The sequence below is a fragment of the Lissotriton helveticus genome, chromosome 4_1 (genome assembly GCF_964261635.1).
Source record: "Lissotriton helveticus chromosome 4_1, aLisHel1.1, whole genome shotgun sequence".
NCBI classification, from domain to species: domain Eukaryota; kingdom Metazoa; phylum Chordata; class Amphibia; order Caudata; family Salamandridae; genus Lissotriton; species Lissotriton helveticus.
The window spans coordinates 1,671,691,500-1,671,714,050 of NC_136063.1; the positions used below are offsets into that span (position 1 = coordinate 1,671,691,500).

Here is a 22,551-nt window from a genome sequence, read left to right on the forward strand (position 1 = left end):
TGTTCAGATACATTCTCCTTAACAGTGTTAAATATGCAAACGTTTATCAGGATAGGCAAGTTATATCATAATGATCATCTTTGACTGTAACATATTAAAACATTTTACATTTCCAAACTAATACACCCATTTCTTTGTCTCTCACATGGGCTGCGCCAAAGAGCAATGATTGGCACGTTGGACTTTGCATGCAAAGGTACCAGTCCAAATCTTGGGGGTACTATTTTATTACTCTTGACCTTTTCTATTTCTGTCACCTTTGTTTATTGATAGCTCAAATCCAACACCAGTAGGTTGAAAGAGACAATTATTGATTCCTTTCAAAACGTCCATCAGCTTGAACAAGTACCAGAAATACAAACATTATAATACGTTTACATCACATTCCTACACAAAATAGTGTGACATTAAGAAATCCTATCCTGTTTTTCTGAAATGCATTTCAGAGGCCTGATTCCCAGCATCCCTTTTTGAAGCTTTCTGCGCTATTGATAAGGCGAATTTAGCACATTTTGAAAGAGAAGTGTTCTTAAATCAAACCTAGAGAACCACAATGACGGTATCATTCAGATAGTACAAATGTTTTTGTATATTAGTATGGAAATTGTGAAATAAAACGTTTTTCATGCTGATTTTCAACAGTCGATCTGCAATCGTGAAACATAAGCTTTTGCTTGGAGGCCTCACAGGTACTGATCTAATTTTCTCTTTTAAGATTATTCACAAATCATATGATATGCTTTGTATAAATCAACTATATTGTTAGATCAAAATTGAGTAAAAAGTGACTATCTCAATTTCATGACATATAGAAGAGTAAGGAGAAGAAGCTCATGTTTCAAATGTGGAGAAGCAACAACTTTTCATTATTTTCACCTCTACTAATTATATGCATTTTTATAATGTATGTGTTTATGTTGTCCTATAAATATACAGAGACATATAGCAAGATATAGGGAGATACATACGTGTAAAGTGGATATGTACAAGTTTATAAGTAAATGAGATGTTTTTCCAATTAATAATTCTAAGAACTGAATGGAAAAAGAAAATCGTAAAGTTTAGATAAGTCCCACTGTGATTTGTACTCAGATCCCGGTTTTCAGAGTCTAGAGTGCTAAGCATGATACCATCAAACCACCTGTACCAGGTTGAGCTTTTCATTTTGAGAGAAGAGATTGCATTCACGGGGGAATCTTATATTTTATTGCAAAATCGTATCTCACATAAAAAGTACTGTTCAACAGAGTGATAGCGTTACTTGAGTCCTCTGGGCAACATCCTTCCCTAACATAGTTCAATATGCAAAAGTTGAACAGAATAGAAAAGTAATAACATTCTGTTGGTCTTTGACTGTAGAACATTAAAAACTTTGAAATGTTCACATTGCTGCAGCAATTTGCTCCCTTGTCACATGGGAGGTTCCATGGTGTAATGGTTAGCACTTTGGACTTTGAATCCAAGGATCCGAGTTCAAATCTCGGTGGGACCACTTTCATGACTGTTGATCAAATCTTTTTCTGTCAAGTGTATTCATAAATATCACAAATCTAACACGGGTAGAGTGAAACATTAATTTATTGATTGTATTCTGAAAGTCTATTCGATGTGAGCAAATGATAGAACTTTTAGAAAACATGGAAATTAAATGGCTCAAAATAATGAGACATTTTGCGAGCTGACTGTTTTCTCAAACTCATCACAGGGGGCTGATGCAAGATATTACTTTCTTAAATCTTACTGTTATTGATAAGGGGAAGATGGAACTTTTTAATTGGAAATCCTTCATTAAAACAAAACTTGAGGAATCAAATTGTGTATTATGGGGACAGAAGATATGACGTTTTGAATAACAATCGTGAAATTCAGACACACATATATTTACACTCTGATTTTCTAAAGTAAATCCATAACCATAAAGTAAAATCTTTCGAAAGACGTGTCAAAGGTAATAATCTGAATTTCTCTTTCAAAGAAATTCACAATTAAATGCACTGTGTAAGTCAAGCATGTTGTCATATAAGAAATCAGCAAAAATTAACTATCTCATTACTGGTCATATAGATGAGAGAGGAAATGAACCTAACGTTTAAATTGTGGATGGGAAACAACAGTTTTTAGTTTTCAGCTTCAATACATATGTTTATGAATAATTGATTTCTTTATATAGTCTTATCGCTATCTAGATGGATATAGCTATGTATACATAGATGCATACTTATACGTTGATAAGTATCAGTATAAAACATTGACGTTATGTTTTTCCAAGACCAAATTCTAAGAAATGGGTGAAATAGTAAATCTCATAATTCAAGCAGGTCCCACCGAGATTTGAACTCGGATCGCTGGATTCAGAGTCCAGAGTGCTAACCATTACACCATGGAACCCTCCCATACATGAGTAATTTTTCCATTGAGACAAAAGAGAGCGCATTAGTGCGGGGGCATTTCTTACATTGATGAAACGATATCTCTGTTGAATGCTCATAGTGTAAAGAGCTATAATGTGATTTGATTCTGTTCAGATACATTCTCCTTAACAGTGTTAAATATGCAAACGTTTATCAGGATAGGCAAGTTATATCATAATGATCATCTTTGACTGTAACATATTAAAACATTTTACATTTCCAAACTAATACACCCATTTCTTTGTCTCTCACATGGGCTGCGCCAAAGAGCAATGATTGGCACGTTGGACTTTGCATGCAAAGGTACCAGTCCAAATCTTGGGGGTACTATTTTATTACTCTTGACCTTTTCTATTTCTGTCACCTTTGTTTATTGATAGCTCAAATCCAACACCAGTAGGTTGAAAGAGACAATTATTGATTCCTTTCAAAACGTCCATCAGCTTGAACAAGTACCAGAAATACAAACATTATAATACGTTTACATCACATTCCTACACAAAATAGTGTGACATTAAGAAATCCTATCCTGTTTTTCTGAAATGCATTTCAGAGGCCTGATTCCCAGCATCCCTTTTTGAAGCTTTCTGCGCTATTGATAAGGCGAATTTAGCACATTTTGAAAGAGAAGTGTTCTTAAATCAAACCTAGAGAACCACAATGACGGTATCATTCAGATAGTACAAATGTTTTTTGTATATTAGTATGGAAATTGTGAAATAAAACGTTTTTCATGCTGATTTTCAACAGTCGATCTGCAATCGTGAAACATAAGCTTTTGCTTGGAGGCCTCACAGGTACTGATCTAATTTTTTCTTTTAAGATTATTCACAAATCATATGATATGCTTTGTATAAATCAACTATATTGTTAGATCAAAATTGAGTAAAAAGTGACTATCTCAATTTCATGACATATAGAAGAGTAAGGAGAAGAAGCTCATGTTTCAAATGTGGAGAGGCAACAACTTTTCATTATTTTCACCTCTACTAATTATATGCATTTTTATAATGTATGTGTTTATGTTGTCCTATAAATATACAGAGACATATAGCAAGATATAGGGAGATACATACGTGTAAAGTGGATATGTACAAGTTTACAAGTAAATGAGATGTTTTTCCAATTAATAATTCTAAGAACTGAATGGAAAAGAAAATCGTAAAGTTTAGATAAGTCCCACTGTGATTTGTACTCAGATCCCGGTTTTCAGAGTCTAGAGTGCTAAGCATGATACCATCAAACCACCTGTACCAGGTTGAGCTTTTCATTTTGAGAGAAGAGATTGCATTCACGGGGGAATCTTATATTTTATTGCAAAATCGTATCTCACATAAAAAGTACTGTTCAACAGAGTGATAGCGTTACTTGAGTCCTCTGGGCAACATCCTTCCCTAACATAGTTCAATATGCAAAAGTTGAACAGAATAGAAAAGTAATAACATTCTGTTGGTCTTTGATTGTAGAACATTAAAAACTTTGAAATGTTCACATTGCTGCAGCAATTTGCTCCCTTGTCACATGGGAGGTTCCATGGTGTAATGGTTAGCACTTTGGACTTTGAATCCAAGGATCCGAGTTCAAATCTCGGTGGGACCACTTTCATGACTGTTGATCAAATCTTTTTCTGTCAAGTGTATTCATAAATATCACAAATCTAACACGGGTAGAGTGAAACATTAATTTATTGATTGTATTCTGAAAGTCTATTCGATGTGAGCAAATGATAGAACTTTTAGAAAACATGGAAATTAAATGGCTCAAAATAATGAGACATTTTGCGAGCTGACTGTTTTCTCAAACTCATCACAGGGGGCTGATGCAAGATATTACTTTCTTAAATCTTACTGTTATTGATAAGGGGAAGATGGAACTTTTTAATTGGAAATCCTTCATTAAAACAAAACTTGAGGAATCAAATTGTGTATTATGGGGACAGAAGATATGACGTTTTGAATAACAATCGTGAAATTCAGACACACATATATTTACACTCTGATTTTCTAAAGTAAATCCATAACCATAAAGTAAAATCTTTCGAAAGACGTGTCAAAGGTAATAATCTGAATTTCTCTTTCAAAGAAATTCACAATTAAATGCACTGTGTAAGTCAAGCATGTTGTCATATAAGAAATCAGCAAAAATTAACTATCTCATTACTGGTCATATAGATGAGAGAGGAAATGAACCTAACGTTTAAATTGTGGATGGGAAACAACAGTTTTTAGTTTTCAGCTTCAATACATATGTTTATGAATAATTGATTTCTTTATATAGTCTTATCGCTATCTAGACGGATATAGCTATGTATACATAGATGCATACTTATACGTTGATAAGTATCAGTATAAAACATTGACGTTATGTTTTTCCAAGACCAAATTCTAAGAAATGGGTGAAATAGTAAATCTCATAATTCAAGCAGGTCCCACCGAGATTTGAACTCGGATCGCTGGATTCAGAGTCCAGAGTGCTAACCATTACACCATGGAACCCTCCCATACATGAGTCATTTTTCCATTGAGACAAAAGAGAGCGCATTAGTGCGGGGGCATTTCTTACATTGATGAAACGATATCTCTGTTGAATGCTCATAGTGTAAAGAGCTATAATGTGATTTGATTCTGTTCAGATACATTCTCCTTAACAGTGTTAAATATGCAAACGTTTATCAGGATAGGCAAGTTATATCATAATGATCATCTTTGACTGTAACATATTCAAACATTTTACATTTCCAAACTAATACACCCATTTCTTTGTCTCTCACATGGGCTGCGCCAAAGAGCAATGATTGGCACGTTGGACTTTGCATGCAAAGGTACCAGTCCAAATCTTGGGGGTACTATTTTATTACTCTTGACCTTTTCTATTTCTGTCACCTTTGTTTATTGATAGCTCAAATCCAACACCAGTAGGTTGAAAGAGACAATTATTGATTCCTTTCAAAACGTCCATCAGCTTGAACAAGTTACAGAAATACAAACATTATAATACGTTTACATCACATTCCTACACAAAATAGTGTGACATTAAGAAATCCTATCCTGTTTTTCTGAAATGCATTTCAGAGGCCTGATTCCCAGCATCCCTTTTTGAAGCTTTCTGCGCTATTGATAAGGCGAATTTAGCACATTTTGAAAGAGAAGTGTTCTTAAATCAAACCTAGAGAACCACAATGACGGTATCATTCAGATAGTACAAATGTTTTTTGTATATTAGTATGGAAATTGTGAAATAAAACGTTTTTCATGCTGATTTTCAACAGTCGATCTGCAATCGTGAAACATAAGCTTTTGCTTGGAGGCCTCACAGGTACTGATCTAATTTTCTCTTTTAAGATTATTCACAAATCATATGATATGCTTTGTATAAATCAACTATATTGTTAGATCAAAATTGAGTAAAAAGTGACTATCTCAATTTCATGACATATAGAAGAGTAAGGAGAAGAAGCTCATGTTTCAAATGTGGAGAGGCAACAACTTTTCATTATTTTCACCTCTACTAATTATATGCATTTTTATAATGTATGTGTTTATGTTGTCCTATAAATATACAGAGACATATAGCAAGATATAGGGAGATACATACGTGTAAAGTGGATATGTACAAGTTTACAAGTAAATGAGATGTTTTTCCAATTAATAATTCTAAGAACTGAATGGAAAAGAAAATCGTAAAGTTTAGATAAGTCCCACTGTGATTTGTACTCAGATCCCGGTTTTCAGAGTCTAGAGTGCTAAGCATGATACCATCAAACCACCTGTACCAGGTTGAGCTTTTCATTTTGAGAGAAGAGATTGCATTCACGGGGGAATCTTATATTTTATTGCAAAATCGTATCTCACATAAAAAGTACTGTTCAACAGAGTGATAGCGTTACTTGAGTCCTCTGGGCAACATCCTTCCCTAACATAGTTCAATATGCAAAAGTTGAACAGAATAGAAAAGTAATAACATTCTGTTGGTCTTTGACTGTAGAACATTAAAAACTTTGAAATGTTCACATTGCTGCAGCAATTTGCTCCCTTGTCACATGGGAGGTTCCATGGTGTAATGGTTAGCACTTTGGACTTTGAATCCAAGGATCCGAGTTCAAATCTCGGTGGGACCACTTTCATGACTGTTGATCAAATCTTTTTCTGTCAAGTGTATTCATAAATATCACAAATCTAACACGGGTAGAGTGAAACATTAATTTATTGATTGTATTCTGAAAGTCTATTCGATGTGAGCAAATGATAGAACTTTTAGAAAACATGGAAATTAAATGGCTCAAAATAATGAGACATTTTGCGAGCTGACTGTTTTCTCAAACTCATCACAGGGGGCTGATGCAAGATATTACTTTCTTAAATCTTACTGTTATTGATAAGGGGAAGATGGAACTTTTTAATTGGAAATCCTTCATTAAAACAAAACTTGAGGAATCAAATTGTGTATTATGGGGACAGAAGATATGACGTTTTGAATAACAATCGTGAAATTCAGACACACATATATTTACACTCTGATTTTCTAAAGTAAATCCATAACCATAAAGTAAAATCTTTCGAAAGACGTGTCAAAGGTAATAATCTGAATTTCTCTTTCAAAGAAATTCACAATTAAATGCACTGTGTAAGTCAAGCATGTTGTCATATAAGAAATCAGCAAAAATTAACTATCTCATTACTGGTCATATAGATGAGAGAGGAAATGAACCTAACGTTTAAATTGTGGATGGGAAACAACAGTTTTTAGTTTTCAGCTTCAATACATATGTTTATGAATAATTGATTTCTTTATATAGTCTTATCGCTATCTAGACGGATATAGCTATGTATACATAGATGCATACTTATACGTTGATAAGTATCAGTATAAAACATTGACGTTATGTTTTTCCAAGACCAAATTCTAAGAAATGGGTGAAATAGTAAATCTCATAATTCAAGCAGGTCCCACCGAGATTTGAACTCGGATCGCTGGATTCAGAGTCCAGAGTGCTAACCATTACACCATGGAACCCTCCCATACATGAGTCATTTTTCCATTGAGACAAAAGAGAGCGCATTAGTGCGGGGGCATTTCTTACATTGATGAAACGATATCTCTGTTGAATGCTCATAGTGTAAAGAGCTATAATGTGATTTGATTCTGTTCAGATACATTCTCCTTAACAGTGTTAAATATGCAAACGTTTATCAGGATAGGCAAGTTATATCATAATGATCATCTTTGACTGTAACATATTAAAACATTTTACATTTCCAAACTAATACACCCATTTCTTTGTCTCTCACATGGGCTGCGCCAAAGAGCAATGATTGGCACGTTGGACTTTGCATGCAAAGGTACCAGTCCAAATCTTGGGGGTACTATTTTATTACTCTTGACCTTTTCTATTTCTGTCACCTTTGTTTATTGATAGCTCAAATCCAACACCAGTAGGTTGAAAGAGACAATTATTGATTCCTTTCAAAACGTCCATCAGCTTGAACAAGTTACAGAAATACAAACATTATAATACGTTTACATCACATTCCTACACAAAATAGTGTGACATTAAGAAATCCTATCCTGTTTTTCTGAAATGCATTTCAGAGGCCTGATTCCCAGCATCCCTTTTTGAAGCTTTCTGCGCTATTGATAAGGCGAATTTAGCACATTTTGAAAGAGAAGTGTTCTTAAATCAAACCTAGAGAACCTCAATGACGGTATCATTCAGATAGTACAAATGTTTTTTGTATATTAGTATGGAAATTGTGAAATAAAACGTTTTTCATGCTGATTTTCAACAGTCGATCTGCAATCGTGAAACATAAGCTTTTGCTTGGAGGCCTCACAGGTACTGATCTAATTTTTTCTTTTAAGATTATTCACAAATCATATGATATGCTTTGTATAAATCAACTATATTGTTAGATCAAAATTGAGTAAAAAGTGACTATCTCAATTTCATGACATATAGAAGAGTAAGGAGAAGAAGCTCATGTTTCAAATGTGGAGAGGCAACAACTTTTCATTATTTTCACCTCTACTAATTATATGCATTTTTATAATGTATGTGTTTATGTTGTCCTATAAATATACAGAGACATATAGCAAGATATAGGGAGATACATACGTGTAAAGTGGATATGTACAAGTTTACAAGTAAATGAGATGTTTTTCCAATTAATAATTCTAAGAACTGAATGGAAAAGAAAATCGTAAAGTTTAGATAAGTCCCACTGTGATTTGTACTCAGATCCCGGTTTTCAGAGTCTAGAGTGCTAAGCATGATACCATCAAACCACCTGTACCAGGTTGAGCTTTTCATTTTGAGAGAAGAGATTGCATTCACGGGGGAATCTTATATTTTATTGCAAAATCGTATCTCACATAAAAAGTACTGTTCAACAGAGTGATAGCGTTACTTGAGTCCTCTGGGCAACATCCTTCCCTAACATAGTTCAATATGCAAAAGTTGAACAGAATAGAAAAGTAATAACATTCTGTTGGTCTTTGACTGTAGAACATTAAAAACGTTGAAATGTTCACATTGCTGCAGCAATTTGCTCCCTTGTCACATGGGAGGTTCCATGGTGTAATGGTTAGCACTTTGGACTTTGAATCCAAGGATCCGAGTTCAAATCTCGGTGGGACCACTTTCATGACTGTTGATCAAATCTTTTTCTGTCAAGTGTATTCATAAATATCACAAATCTAACACGGGTAGAGTGAAACATTAATTTATTGATTGTATTCTGAAAGTCTATTCGATGTGAGCAAATGATAGAACTTTTAGAAAACATGGAAATTAAATGGCTCAAAATAATGAGACATTTTGCGAGCTGACTGTTTTCTCAAACTCATCACAGGGGGCTGATGCAAGATATTACTTTCTTAAATCTTACTGTTATTGATAAGGGGAAGATGGAACTTTTTAATTGGAAATCCTTCATTAAAACAAAACTTGAGGAATCAAATTGTGTATTATGGGGACAGAAGATATGACGTTTTGAATAACAATCGTGAAATTCAGACACACATATATTTACACTCTGATTTTCTAAAGTAAATCAATAACCATAAAGTAAAATCTTTCGAAAGACGTGTCAAAGGTAATAATCTGAATTTCTCTTTCAAAGAAATTCACAATTAAATGCACTGTGTAAGTCAAGCATGTTGTCATATAAGAAATCAGCAAAAATTAACTATCTCATTACTGGTCATGTAGATGAGAGAGGAAATGAACCTAACGTTTAAATTGTGGATGGGAAACAACAGTTTTTAGTTTTCAGCTTCAATACATATGTTTATGAATAATTGATTTCTTTATATAGTCTTATCGCTATCTAGACGGATATAGCTATGTATACATAGATGCATACTTATACGTTGATAAGTATCAGTATAAAACATTGACGTTATGTTTTTCCAAGACCAAATTCTAAGAAATGGGTGAAATAGTAAATCTCATAATTCAAGCAGGTCCCACCGAGATTTGAACTCGGATCGCTGGATTCAGAGTCCAGAGTGCTAACCATTACACCATGGAACCCTCCCATACATGAGTCATTTTTCCATTGAGACAAAAGAGAGCGCATTAGTGCGGGGGCATTTCTTACATTGATGAAACGATATCTCTGTTGAATGCTCATAGTGTAAAGAGCTATAATGTGATTTGATTCTGTTCAGATACATTCTCCTTAACAGTGTTAAATATGCAAACGTTTATCAGGATAGGCAAGTTATATCATAATGATCATCTTTGACTGTAACATATTAAAACATTTTACATTTCCAAACTAATACACCCATTTCTTTGTCTCTCACATGGGCTGCGCCAAAGAGCAATGATTGGCACGTTGGACTTTGCATGCAAAGGTACCAGTCCAAATCTTGGGGGTACTATTTTATTACTCTTGACCTTTTCTATTTCTGTCACCTTTGTTTATTGATAGCTCAAATCCAACACCAGTAGGTTGAAAGAGACAATTATTGATTCCTTTCAAAACGTCCATCAGCTTGAACAAGTTACAGAAATACAAACATTATAATACGTTTACATCACATTCCTACACAAAATAGTGTGACATTAAGAAATCCTATCCTGTTTTTCTGAAATGCATTTCAGAGGCCTGATTCCCAGCATCCCTTTTTGAAGCTTTCTGCGCTATTGATAAGGCGAATTTAGCACATTTTGAAAGAGAAGTGTTCTTAAATCAAACCTAGAGAACCACAATGACGGTATCATTCAGATAGTACAAATGTTTTTTGTATATTAGTATGGAAATTGTGAAATAAAACGTTTTTCATGCTGATTTTCAACAGTCGATCTGCAATCGTGAAACATAAGCTTTTGCTTGGAGGCCTCACAGGTACTGATCTAATTTTTTCTTTTAAGATTATTCACAAATCATATGATATGCTTTGTATAAATCAACTATATTGTTAGATCAAAATTGAGTAAAAAGTGACTATCTCAATTTCATGACATATAGAAGAGTAAGGAGAAGAAGCTCATGTTTCAAATGTGGAGAGGCAACAACTTTTCATTATTTTCACCTCTACTAATTATATGCATTTTTATAATGTATGTGTTTATGTTGTCCTATAAATATACAGAGACATATAGCAAGATATAGGGAGATACATACGTGTAAAGTGGATATGTACAAGTTTACAAGTAAATGAGATGTTTTTCCAATTAATAATTCTAAGAACTGAATGGAAAAGAAAATCGTAAAGTTTAGATAAGTCCCACTGTGATTTGTACTCAGATCCCGGTTTTCAGAGTCTAGAGTGCTAAGCATGATACCATCAAACCACCTGTACCAGGTTGAGCTTTTCATTTTGAGAGAAGAGATTGCATTCACGGGGGAATCTTATATTTTATTGCAAAATCGTATCTCACATAAAAAGTACTGTTCAACAGAGTGATAGCGTTACTTGAGTCCTCTGGGCAACATCCTTCCCTAACATAGTTCAATATGCAAAAGTTGAACAGAATAGAAAAGTAATAACATTCTGTTGGTCTTTGACTGTAGAACATTAAAAACGTTGAAATGTTCACATTGCTGCAGCAATTTGCTCCCTTGTCACATGGGAGGTTCCATGGTGTAATGGTTAGCACTTTGGACTTTGAATCCAAGGATCCGAGTTCAAATCTCGGTGGGACCACTTTCATGACTGTTGATCAAATCTTTTTCTGTCAAGTGTATTCATAAATATCACAAATCTAACACGGGTAGAGTGAAACATTAATTTATTGATTGTATTCTGAAAGTCTATTCGATGTGAGCAAATGATAGAACTTTTAGAAAACATGGAAATTAAATGGCTCAAAATAATGAGACATTTTGCGAGCTGACTGTTTTCTCAAACTCATCACAGGGGGCTGATGCAAGATATTACTTTCTTAAATCTTACTGTTATTGATAAAGGGAAGATGGAACTTTTTAATTGGAAATCCTTCATTAAAACAAAACTTGAGGAATCAAATTGTGTATTATGGGGACAGAAGATATGACGTTTTGAATAACAATCGTGAAATTCAGACACACATATATTTACACTCTGATTTTCTAAAGTAAATCCATAACCATAAAGTAAAATCTTTCGAAAGACGTGTCAAAGGTAATAATCTGAATTTCTCTTTCAAAGAAATTCACAATTAAATGCACTGTGTAAGTCAAGCATGTTGTCATATAAGAAATCAGCAAAAATTAACTATCTCATTACTGGTCATATAGATGAGAGAGGAAATGAACCTAACGTTTAAATTGTGGATGGGAAACAACAGTTTTTAGTTTTCAGCTTCAATACATATGTTTATGAATAATTGATTTCTTTATATAGTCTTATCGCTATCTAGACGGATATAGCTATGTATACATAGATGCATACTTATACGTTGATAAGTATCAGTATAAAACATTGACGTTATGTTTTTCCAAGACCAAATTCTAAGAAATGGGTGAAATAGTAAATCTCATAATTCAAGCAGGTCCCACCGAGATTTGAACTCGGATCGCTGGATTCAGAGTCCAGAGTGCTAACCATTACACCATGGAACCCTCCCATACATGAGTCATTTTTCCATTGAGACAAAAGAGAGCGCATTAGTGCGGGGGCATTTCTTACATTGATGAAACGATATCTCTGTTGAATGCTCATAGTGTAAAGAGCTATAATGTGATTTGATTCTGTTCAGATACATTCTCCTTAACAGTGTTAAATATGCAAACGTTTATCAGGATAGGCAAGTTATATCATAATGATCATCTTTGACTGTAACATATTAAAACATTTTACATTTCCAAACTAATACACCCATTTCTTTGTCTCTCACATGGGCTGCGCCAAAGAGCAATGATTGGCACGTTGGACTTTGCATGCAAAGGTACCAGTCCAAATCTTGGGGGTACTATTTTATTACTCTTGACCTTTTCTATTTCTGTCACCTTTGTTTATTGATAGCTCAAATCCAACACCAGTAGGTTGAAAGAGACAATTATTGATTCCTTTCAAAACGTCCATCAGCTTGAACAAGTTACAGAAATACAAACATTATAATACGTTTACATCACATTCCTACACAAAATAGTGTGACATTAAGAAATCCTATCCTGTTTTTCTGAAATGCATTTCAGAGGCCTGATTCCCAGCATCCCTTTTTGAAGCTTTCTGCGCTATTGATAAGGCGAATTTAGCACATTTTGAAAGAGAAGTGTTCTTAAATCAAACCTAGAGAACCACAATGACGGTATCATTCAGATAGTACAAATGTTTTTTGTATATTAGTATGGAAATTGTGAAATAAAACGTTTTTCATGCTGATTTTCAACAGTCGATCTGCAATCGTGAAACATAAGCTTTTGCTTGGAGGCCTCACAGGTACTGATCTAATTTTTTCTTTTAAGATTATTCACAAATCATATGATATGCTTTGTATAAATCAACTATATTGTTAGATCAAAATTGAGTAAAAAGTGACTATCTCAATTTCATGACATATAGAAGAGTAAGGAGAAGAAGCTCATGTTTCAAATGTGGAGAGGCAACAACTTTTCATTATTTTCACCTCTACTAATTATATGCATTTTTATAATGTATGTGTTTATGTTGTCCTATAAATATACAGAGACATATAGCAAGATATAGGGAGATACATACGTGTAAAGTGGATATGTACAAGTTTACAAGTAAATGAGATGTTTTTCCAATTAATAATTCTAAGAACTGAATGGAAAAGAAAATCGTAAAGTTTAGATAAGTCCCACTGTGATTTGTACTCAGATCCCGGTTTTCAGAGTCTAGAGTGCTAAGCATGATACCATCAAACCACCTGTACCAGGTTGAGCTTTTCATTTTGAGAGAAGAGATTGCATTCACGGGGGAATCTTATATTTTATTGCAAAATCGTATCTCACATAAAAAGTACTGTTCAACAGAGTGATAGCGTTACTTGAGTCCTCTGGGCAACATCCTTCCCTAACATAGTTCAATATGCAAAAATTGAACAGAATAGAAAAGTAATAACATTCTGTTGGTCTTTGACTGTAGAACATTAAAAACTTTGAAATGTTCACATTGCTGCAGCAATTTGCTCCCTTGTCTCATGGGAGGTTCCATGGTGTAATGGTTAGCACTTTGGACTTTGAATCCAAGGATCTGAGTTCAAATCTCGGTGGGACCACTTTCATGACTGTTGATCAAATCTTTTTCTGTCAAGTGTATTCATAAATATCACAAATCTAACACGGGTAGAGTGAAACATTAATTTATTGATTGTATTCTGAAAGTCTATTCGATGTGAGCAAATGATAGAACTTTTAGAAAACATGGAAATTAAATGGCTCAAAATAATGAGACATTTTGCGAGCTGACTGTTTTCTCAAACTCATCACAGGGGGCTGATGCAAGATATTACTTTCTTAAATCTTACTGTTATTGATAAGGGGAAGATGGAACTTTTTAATTGGAAATCCTTCATTAAAACAAAACTTGAGGAATCAAATTGTGTATTATGGGGACAGAAGATATGACGTTTTGAATAACAATCGTGAAATTCAGACACACATATATTTACACTCTGATTTTCTAAAGTAAATCCATAACCATAAAGTAAAATCTTTCGAAAGACGTGTCAAAGGTAATAATCTGAATTTCTCTTTCAAAGAAATTCACAATTAAATGCACTGTGTAAGTCAAGCATGTTGTCATATAAGAAATCAGCAAAAATTAACTATCTCATTACTGGTCATATAGATGAGAGAGGAAATGAACCTAACGTTTAAATTGTGGATGGGAAACAACAGTTTTTAGTTTTCAGCTTCAATACATATGTTTATGAATAATTGATTTCTTTATATAGTCTTATCGCTATCTAGACGGATATAGCTATGTATACATAGATGCATACTTATACGTTGATAAGTATCAGTATAAAACATTGACGTTATGTTTTTCCAAGACCAAATTCTAAGAAATGGGTGAAATAGTAAATCTCATAATTCAAGCAGGTCCCACCGAGATTTGAACTCGGATCGCTGGATTCAGAGTCCAGAGTGCTAACCATTACACCATGGAACCCTCCCATACATGAGTCATTTTTCCATTGAGACAAAAGAGAGCGCATTAGTGCGGGGGCATTTCTTACATTGATGAAACAATATCTCTGTTGAATGCTCATAGTGTAAAGAGCTATAATGTGATTTGATTCTGTTCAGATACATTCTCCTTAACAGTGTTAAATATGCAAACGTTTATCAGGATAGGCAAGTTATATCATAATGATCATCTTTGACTGTAACATATTAAAACATTTTACATTTCCAAACTAATACACCCATTTCTTTGTCTCTCACATGGGCTGCGCCAAAGAGCAATGATTGGCACGTTGGACTTTGCATGCAAAGGTACCAGTCCAAATCTTGGGGGTACTATTTTATTACTCTTGACCTTTTCTATTTCTGTCACCTTTGTTTATTGATAGCTCAAATCCAACACCAGTAGGTTGAAAGAGACAATTATTGATTCCTTTCAAAACGTCCATCAGCTTGAACAAGTTACAGAAATACAAACATTATAATACGTTTACATCACATTCCTACACAAAATAGTGTGACATTAAGAAATCCTATCCTGTTTTTCTGAAATGCATTTCAGAGGCCTGATTCCCAGCATCCCTTTTTGAAGCTTTCTGCGCTATTGATAAGGCGAATTTAGCACATTTTGAAAGAGAAGTGTTCTTAAATCAAACCTAGAGAACCACAATGACGGTATCATTCAGATAGTACAAATGTTTTTTGTATATTAGTATGGAAATTGTGAAATAAAACGTTTTTCATGCTGATTTTCAACAGTCGATCTGCAATCGTGAAACATAAGCTTTTGCTTGGAGGCCTCACAGGTACTGATCTAATTTTCTCTTTTAAGATTATTCACAAATCATATGATATGCTTTGTATAAATCAACTATATTGTTAGATCGAAATTGAGTAAAAAGTGACTATCTCAATTTCATGACATATAGAAGAGTAAGGAGAAGAAGCTCATGTTTCAAATGTGGAGAGGCAACAACTTTTCATTATTTTCACCTCTACTAATTATATGCATTTTTATAATGTATGTGTTTATGTTGTCCTATAAATATACAGAGACATATAGCAAGATATAGGGAGATACATACGTGTAAAGTGGATATGTACAAGTTTACAAGTAAATGAGATGTTTTTCCAATTAATAATTCTAAGAACTGAATGGAAAAGAAAATCGTAAAGTTTAGATAAGTCCCACTGTGATTTGTACTCAGATCCCGGTTTTCAGAGTCTAGAGTGCTAAGCATGATACCATCAAACCACCTGTACCAGGTTGAGCTTTTCATTTTGAGAGAAGAGATTGCATTCACGGGGGAATCTTATATTTTATTGCAAAATCGTATCTCACATAAAAAGTACTGTTCAACAGAGTGATAGCGTTACTTGAGTCCTCTGGGCAACATCCTTCCCTAACATAGTTCAATATGCAAAAGTTGAACAGAATAGAAAAGTAATAACATTCTGTTGGTCTTTGACTGTAGAACATTAAAAACTTTGAAATGTTCACATTGCTGCAGCAATTTGCTCCCTTGTCACATGGGAGGTTCCATGGTGTAATGGTTAGCACTTTGGACTTTGAATCCAAGGATCCGAGTTCAAATCTCGGTGGGACCACTTTCATGACTGTTGATCAAATCTTTTTCTGTCAAGTGTATTCATAAATATCACAAATCTAACACGGGTAGAGTGAAACATTAATTTATTGATTGTATTCTGAAAGTCTATTCGATGTGAGCAAATGATAGAACTTTTAGAAAACATGGAAATTAAATGGCTCAAAATAATGAGACATTTTGCGAGCTGACTGTTTTCTCAAACTCATCACAGGGGGCTGATGCAAGATATTACTTTCTTAAATCTTACTGTTATTGATAAGGGGAAGATGGAACTTTTTAATTGGAAATCCTTCATTAAAACAAAACTTGAGGAATCAAATTGTGTATTATGGGGACAGAAGATATGACGTTTTGAATAACAATCGTGAAATTCAGACACACATATATTTACACTCTGATTTTCTAAAGTAAATCCATAACCATAAAGTAAAATCTTTCGAAAGACGTGTCAAAGGTAATAATCTGAATTTCTCTTTCAAAGAAATTCACAATTAAATGCACTGTGTAAGTCAAGCATGTTGTCATATAAGAAATCAGCAAAAATTAACTATCTCATTACTGGTCATATAGATGAGAGAGGAAATGAACCTAACGTTTAAATTGTGGATGGGAAACAACAGTTTTTAGTTTTCAGCTTCAATACATATGTTTATGAATAATTGATTTCTTTATATAGTCTTATCGCTATCTAGACGGATATAGCTATGTATACATAGATGCATACTTATACGTTGATAAGTATCAGTATAAAACATTGACGTTATGTTTTTCCAAGACCAAATTCTAAGAAATGGGTGAAATAGTAAATCTCATAATTCAAGCAGGTCCCACCGAGATTTGAACTCGGATCGCTGGATTCAGAGTCCAGAGTGCTAACCATTACACCATGGAACCCTCCCATACATGAGTCATTTTTCCATTGAGACAAAAGAGAGCGCATTAGTGCGGGGGCATTTCTTACATTGATGAAACGATATCTCTGTTGAATGCTCATAGTGTAAAGAGCTATAATGTGATTTGATTCTGTTCAGATACATTCTCCTTAACAGTGTTAAATATGCAAACGTTTATCAGGATAGGCAAGTTATATCATAATGATCATCTTTGACTGTAACATATTAAAACATTTTACATTTCCAAACTAATACACCCATTTCTTTGTCTCTCACATGGGCTGCGCCAAAGAGCAATGATTGGCACGTTGGACTTTGCATGCAAAGGTACCAGTCCAAATCTTGGGGGTACTATTTTATTACTCTTGACCTTTTCTATTTCTGTCACCTTTGTTTATTGATAGCTCAAATCCAACACCAGTAGGTTGAAAGAGACAATTATTGATTCCTTTCAAAACGTCCATCAGCTTGAACAAGTTACAGAAATACAAACATTATAATACGTTTACATCACATTCCTACACAAAATAGTGTGACATTAAGAAATCCTATCCTGTTTTTCTGAAATGCATTTCAGAGGCCTGATTCCCAGCATCCCTTTTTGAAGCTTTCTGCGCTATTGATAAGGCGAATTTAGCACATTTTGAAAGAGAAGTGTTCTTAAATCAAACCTAGAGAACCACAATGACGGTATCATTCAGATAGTACAAATGTTTTTTGTATATTAGTATGGAAATTGTGAAATAAAACGTTTTTCATGCTGATTTTCAACAGTCGATCTGCAATCGTGAAACATAAGCTTTTGCTTGGAGGCCTCACAGGTACTGATCTAATTTTCTCTTTTAAGATTATTCACAAATCATATGATATGCTTTGTATAAATCAACTATATTGTTAGATCAAAATTGAGTAAAAAGTGACTATCTCAATTTCATGACATATAGAAGAGTAAGGAGAAGAAGCTCATGTTTCAAATGTGGAGAGGCAACAACTTTTCATTATTTTCACCTCTACTAATTATATGCATTTTTATAATGTATGTGTTTATGTTGTCCTATAAATATACAGAGACATATAGCAAGATATAGGGAGATACATACGTGTAAAGTGGATATGTACAAGTTTACAAGTAAATGAGATGTTTTTCCAATTAATAATTCTAAGAACTGAATGGAAAAGAAAATCGTAAAGTTTAGATAAGTCCCACTGTGATTTGTACTCAGATCCCGGTTTTCAGAGTCTAGAGTGCTAAGCATGATACCATCAAACCACCTGTACCAGGTTGAGCTTTTCATTTTGAGAGAAGAGATTGCATTCACGGGGGAATCTTATATTTTATTGCAAAATCGTATCTCACATAAAAAGTACTGTTCAACAGAGTGATAGCGTTACTTGAGTCCTCTGGGCAACATCCTTCCCTAACATAGTTCAATATGCAAAAGTTGAACAGAATAGAAAAGTAATAACATTCTGTTGGTCTTTGACTGTAGAACATTAAAAACTTTGAAATGTTCACATTGCTGCAGCAATTTGCTCCCTTGTCACATGGGAGGTTCCATGGTGTAATGGTTAGCACTTTGGACTTTGAATCCAAGGATCCGAGTTCAAATCTCGGTGGGACCACTTTCATGACTGTTGATCAAATCTTTTTCTGTCAAGTGTATTCATAAATATCACAAATCTAACACGGGTAGAGTGAAACATTAATTTATTGATTGTATTCTGAAAGTCTATTCGATGTGAGCAAATGATAGAACTTTTAGAAAACATGGAAATTAAATGGCTCAAAATAATGAGACATTTTGCGAGCTGACTGTTTTCTCAAACTCATCACAGGGGGCTGATGCAAGATATTACTTTCTTAAATCTTACTGTTATTGATAAGGGGAAGATGGAACTTTTTAATTGGAAATCCTTCATTAAAACAAAACTTGAGGAATCAAATTGTGTATTATGGGGACAGAAGATATGACGTTTTGAATAACAATCGTGAAATTCAGACACACATATATTTACACTCTGATTTTCTAAAGTAAATCCATAACCATAAAGTAAAATCTTTCGAAAGACGTGTCAAAGGTAATAATCTGAATTTCTCTTTCAAAGAAATTCACAATTAAATGCACTGTGTAAGTCAAGCATGTTGTCATATAAGAAATCAGCAAAAATTAACTATCTCATTACTGGTCATATAGATGAGAGAGGAAATAAACCTAACGTTTAAATTGTGGATGGGAAACAACAGTTTTTAGTTTTCAGCTTCAATACATATGTTTATGAATAATTGATTTCTTTATATAGTCTTATCGCTATCTAGACGGATATAGCTATGTATACATAGATGCATACTTATACGTTGATAAGTATCAGTATAAAACATTGACGTTATGTTTTTCCAAGACCAAATTCTAAGAAATGGGTGAAATAGTAAATCTCATAATTCAAGCAGGTCCCACCGAGATTTGAACTCGGATCGCTGGATTCAGAGTCCAGAGTGCTAACCATTACACCATGGAACCCTCCCATACATGAGTCATTTTTCCATTGAGACAAAAGAGAGCGCATTAGTGCGGGGGCATTTCTTACATTGATGAAACAATATCTCTGTTGAATGCTCATAGTGTAAAGAGCTATAATGTGATTTGATTCTGTTCAGATACATTCTCCTTAACAGTGTTAAATATGCAAACGTTTATCAGGATAGGCAAGTTATATCATAATGATCATCTTTGACTGTAACATATTAAAACATTTTACATTTCCAAACTAATACACCCATTTCTTTGTCTCTCACATGGGCTGCGCCAAAGAGCAATGATTGGCACGTTGGACTTTGCATGCAAAGGTACCAGTCCAAATCTTGGGGGTACTATTTTATTACTCTTGACCTTTTCTATTTCTGTCACCTTTGTTTATTGATAGCTCAAATCCAACACCAGTAGGTTGAAAGAGACAATTATTGATTCCTTTCAAAACGTCCATCAGCTTGAACAAGTTACAGAAATACAAACATTATAATACGTTTACATCACATTCCTACACAAAATAGTGTGACATTAAGAAATCCTATCCTGTTTTTCTGAAATGCATTTCAGAGGCCTGATTCCCAGCATCCCTTTTTGAAGCTTTCTGCGCTATTGATAAGGCGAATTTAGCACATTTTGAAAGAGAAGTGTTCTTAAATCAAACCTAGAGAACCACAATGACGGTATCATTCAGATAGTACAAATGTTTTTTGTATATTAGTATGGAAATTGTGAAATAAAACGTTTTTCATGCTGATTTTCAACAGTCGATCTGCAATCGTGAAACATAAGCTTTTGCTTGGAGGCCTCACAGGTACTGATCTAATTTTCTCTTTTAAGATTATTCACAAATCATATGATATGCTTTGTATAAATCAACTATATTGTTAGATCGAAATTGAGTAAAAAGTGACTATCTCAATTTCATGACATATAGAAGAGTAAGGAGAAGAAGCTCATGTTTCAAATGTGGAGAGGCAACAACTTTTCATTATTTTCACCTCTACTAATTATATGCATTTTTATAATGTATGTGTTTATGTTGTCCTATAAATATACAGAGACATATAGCAAGATATAGGGAGATACATACGTGTAAAGTGGATATGTACAAGTTTACAAGTAAATGAGATGTTTTTCCAATTAATAATTCTAAGAACTGAATGGAAAAGAAAATCGTAAAGTTTAGATAAGTCCCACTGTGATTTGTACTCAGATCCCGGTTTTCAGAGTCTAGAGTGCTAAGCATGATACCATCAAACCACCTGTACCAGGTTGAGCTTTTCATTTTGAGAGAAGAGATTGCATTCACGGGGGAATCTTATATTTTATTGCAAAATCGTATCTCACATAAAAAGTACTGTTCAACAGAGTGATAGCGTTACTTGAGTCCTCTGGGCAACATCCTTCCCTAACATAGTTCAATATGCAAAAGTTGAACAGAATAGAAAAGTAATAACATTCTGTTGGTCTTTGACTGTAGAACATTAAAAACTTTGAAATGTTCACATTGCTGCAGCAATTTGCTCCCTTGTCACATGGGAGGTTCCATGGTGTAATGGTTAGCACTTTGGACTTTGAATCCAAGGATCCGAGTTCAAATCTCGGTGGGACCACTTTCATGACTGTTGATCAAATCTTTTTCTGTCAAGTGTATTCATAAATATCACAAATCTAACACGGGTAGAGTGAAACATTAATTTATTGATTGTATTCTGAAAGTCTATTCGATGTGAGCAAATGATAGAACTTTTAGAAAACATGGAAATTAAATGGCTCAAAATAATGAGACATTTTGCGAGCTGACTGTTTTCTCAAACTCATCACAGGGGGCTGATGCAAGATATTACTTTCTTAAATCTTACTGTTATTGATAAGGGGAAGATGGAACTTTTTAATTGGAAATCCTTCATTAAAACAAAACTTGAGGAATCAAATTGTGTATTATGGGGACAGAAGATATGACGTTTTGAATAACAATCGTGAAATTCAGACACACATATATTTACACTCTGATTTTCTAAAGTAAATCCATAACCATAAAGTAAAATCTTTCGAAAGACGTGTCAAAGGTAATAATCTGAATTTCTCTTTCAAAGAAATTCACAATTAAATGCACTGTGTAAGTCAAGCATGTTGTCATATAAGAAATCAGCAAAAATTAACTATCTCATTACTGGTCATATAGATGAGAGAGGAAATGAACCTAACGTTTAAATTGTGGATGGGAAACAACAGTTTTTAGTTTTCAGCTTCAATACATATGTTTATGAATAATTGATTTCTTTATATAGTCTTATCGCTATCTAGACGGATATAGCTATGTATACATAGATGCATACTTATACGTTGATAAGTATCAGTATAAAACATTGACGTTATGTTTTTCCAAGACCAAATTCTAAGAAATGGGTGAAATAGTAAATCTCATAATTCAAGCAGGTCCCACCGAGATTTGAACTCGGATCGCTGGATTCAGAGTCCAGAGTGCTAACCATTACACCATGGAACCCTCCCATACATGAGTCATT

At 33.9% G+C, this 22,551-nt stretch overlaps 18 non-coding genes across 18 annotated transcripts; 9 read left to right on the forward strand and 9 right to left on the reverse strand.

Annotated features, from left to right (window-relative positions):
• The first annotated feature begins 1,420 nt into the window (after positions 1-1,420).
• Positions 1,421-1,492, forward strand: TRNAQ-UUG (transfer RNA glutamine (anticodon UUG)). Its single transcript has one exon. It is a non-coding gene; the product is annotated as a tRNA-Gln (tRNA).
• An 824-nt stretch (positions 1,493-2,316) lies between these two features.
• Positions 2,317-2,388, reverse strand: TRNAQ-CUG (transfer RNA glutamine (anticodon CUG)). Its single transcript has one exon. It is a non-coding gene; the product is annotated as a tRNA-Gln (tRNA).
• Positions 2,389-3,938: 1,550 nt separating this feature from the next.
• TRNAQ-UUG (transfer RNA glutamine (anticodon UUG)) lies at positions 3,939-4,010 on the forward strand. Its single transcript has one exon. It is a non-coding gene; the product is annotated as a tRNA-Gln (tRNA).
• Positions 4,011-4,834: 824 nt separating this feature from the next.
• On the reverse strand, positions 4,835-4,906 carry TRNAQ-CUG (transfer RNA glutamine (anticodon CUG)). Its single transcript has one exon. It is a non-coding gene; the product is annotated as a tRNA-Gln (tRNA).
• Positions 4,907-6,456: 1,550 nt separating this feature from the next.
• Positions 6,457-6,528, forward strand: TRNAQ-UUG (transfer RNA glutamine (anticodon UUG)). Its single transcript has one exon. It is a non-coding gene; the product is annotated as a tRNA-Gln (tRNA).
• An 824-nt stretch (positions 6,529-7,352) lies between these two features.
• Positions 7,353-7,424, reverse strand: TRNAQ-CUG (transfer RNA glutamine (anticodon CUG)). The gene has a single exon. It is a non-coding gene; the product is annotated as a tRNA-Gln (tRNA).
• A 1,550-nt stretch (positions 7,425-8,974) lies between these two features.
• Positions 8,975-9,046, forward strand: TRNAQ-UUG (transfer RNA glutamine (anticodon UUG)). Its single transcript has one exon. It is a non-coding gene; the product is annotated as a tRNA-Gln (tRNA).
• An 824-nt stretch (positions 9,047-9,870) lies between these two features.
• Positions 9,871-9,942, reverse strand: TRNAQ-CUG (transfer RNA glutamine (anticodon CUG)). The gene has a single exon. It is a non-coding gene; the product is annotated as a tRNA-Gln (tRNA).
• A 1,550-nt stretch (positions 9,943-11,492) lies between these two features.
• Positions 11,493-11,564, forward strand: TRNAQ-UUG (transfer RNA glutamine (anticodon UUG)). The gene has a single exon. It is a non-coding gene; the product is annotated as a tRNA-Gln (tRNA).
• Positions 11,565-12,388: 824 nt separating this feature from the next.
• On the reverse strand, positions 12,389-12,460 carry TRNAQ-CUG (transfer RNA glutamine (anticodon CUG)). Its single transcript has one exon. It is a non-coding gene; the product is annotated as a tRNA-Gln (tRNA).
• Positions 12,461-14,010: 1,550 nt separating this feature from the next.
• Positions 14,011-14,082, forward strand: TRNAQ-UUG (transfer RNA glutamine (anticodon UUG)). Its single transcript has one exon. It is a non-coding gene; the product is annotated as a tRNA-Gln (tRNA).
• Positions 14,083-14,906: 824 nt separating this feature from the next.
• TRNAQ-CUG (transfer RNA glutamine (anticodon CUG)) lies at positions 14,907-14,978 on the reverse strand. Its single transcript has one exon. It is a non-coding gene; the product is annotated as a tRNA-Gln (tRNA).
• A 1,550-nt stretch (positions 14,979-16,528) lies between these two features.
• Positions 16,529-16,600, forward strand: TRNAQ-UUG (transfer RNA glutamine (anticodon UUG)). The gene has a single exon. It is a non-coding gene; the product is annotated as a tRNA-Gln (tRNA).
• Positions 16,601-17,424: 824 nt separating this feature from the next.
• TRNAQ-CUG (transfer RNA glutamine (anticodon CUG)) lies at positions 17,425-17,496 on the reverse strand. The gene has a single exon. It is a non-coding gene; the product is annotated as a tRNA-Gln (tRNA).
• A 1,550-nt stretch (positions 17,497-19,046) lies between these two features.
• Positions 19,047-19,118, forward strand: TRNAQ-UUG (transfer RNA glutamine (anticodon UUG)). Its single transcript has one exon. It is a non-coding gene; the product is annotated as a tRNA-Gln (tRNA).
• Positions 19,119-19,942: 824 nt separating this feature from the next.
• On the reverse strand, positions 19,943-20,014 carry TRNAQ-CUG (transfer RNA glutamine (anticodon CUG)). The gene has a single exon. It is a non-coding gene; the product is annotated as a tRNA-Gln (tRNA).
• A 1,550-nt stretch (positions 20,015-21,564) lies between these two features.
• On the forward strand, positions 21,565-21,636 carry TRNAQ-UUG (transfer RNA glutamine (anticodon UUG)). The gene has a single exon. It is a non-coding gene; the product is annotated as a tRNA-Gln (tRNA).
• An 824-nt stretch (positions 21,637-22,460) lies between these two features.
• On the reverse strand, positions 22,461-22,532 carry TRNAQ-CUG (transfer RNA glutamine (anticodon CUG)). The gene has a single exon. It is a non-coding gene; the product is annotated as a tRNA-Gln (tRNA).
• Between the last annotated feature and the right edge of the window lie 19 nt (positions 22,533-22,551).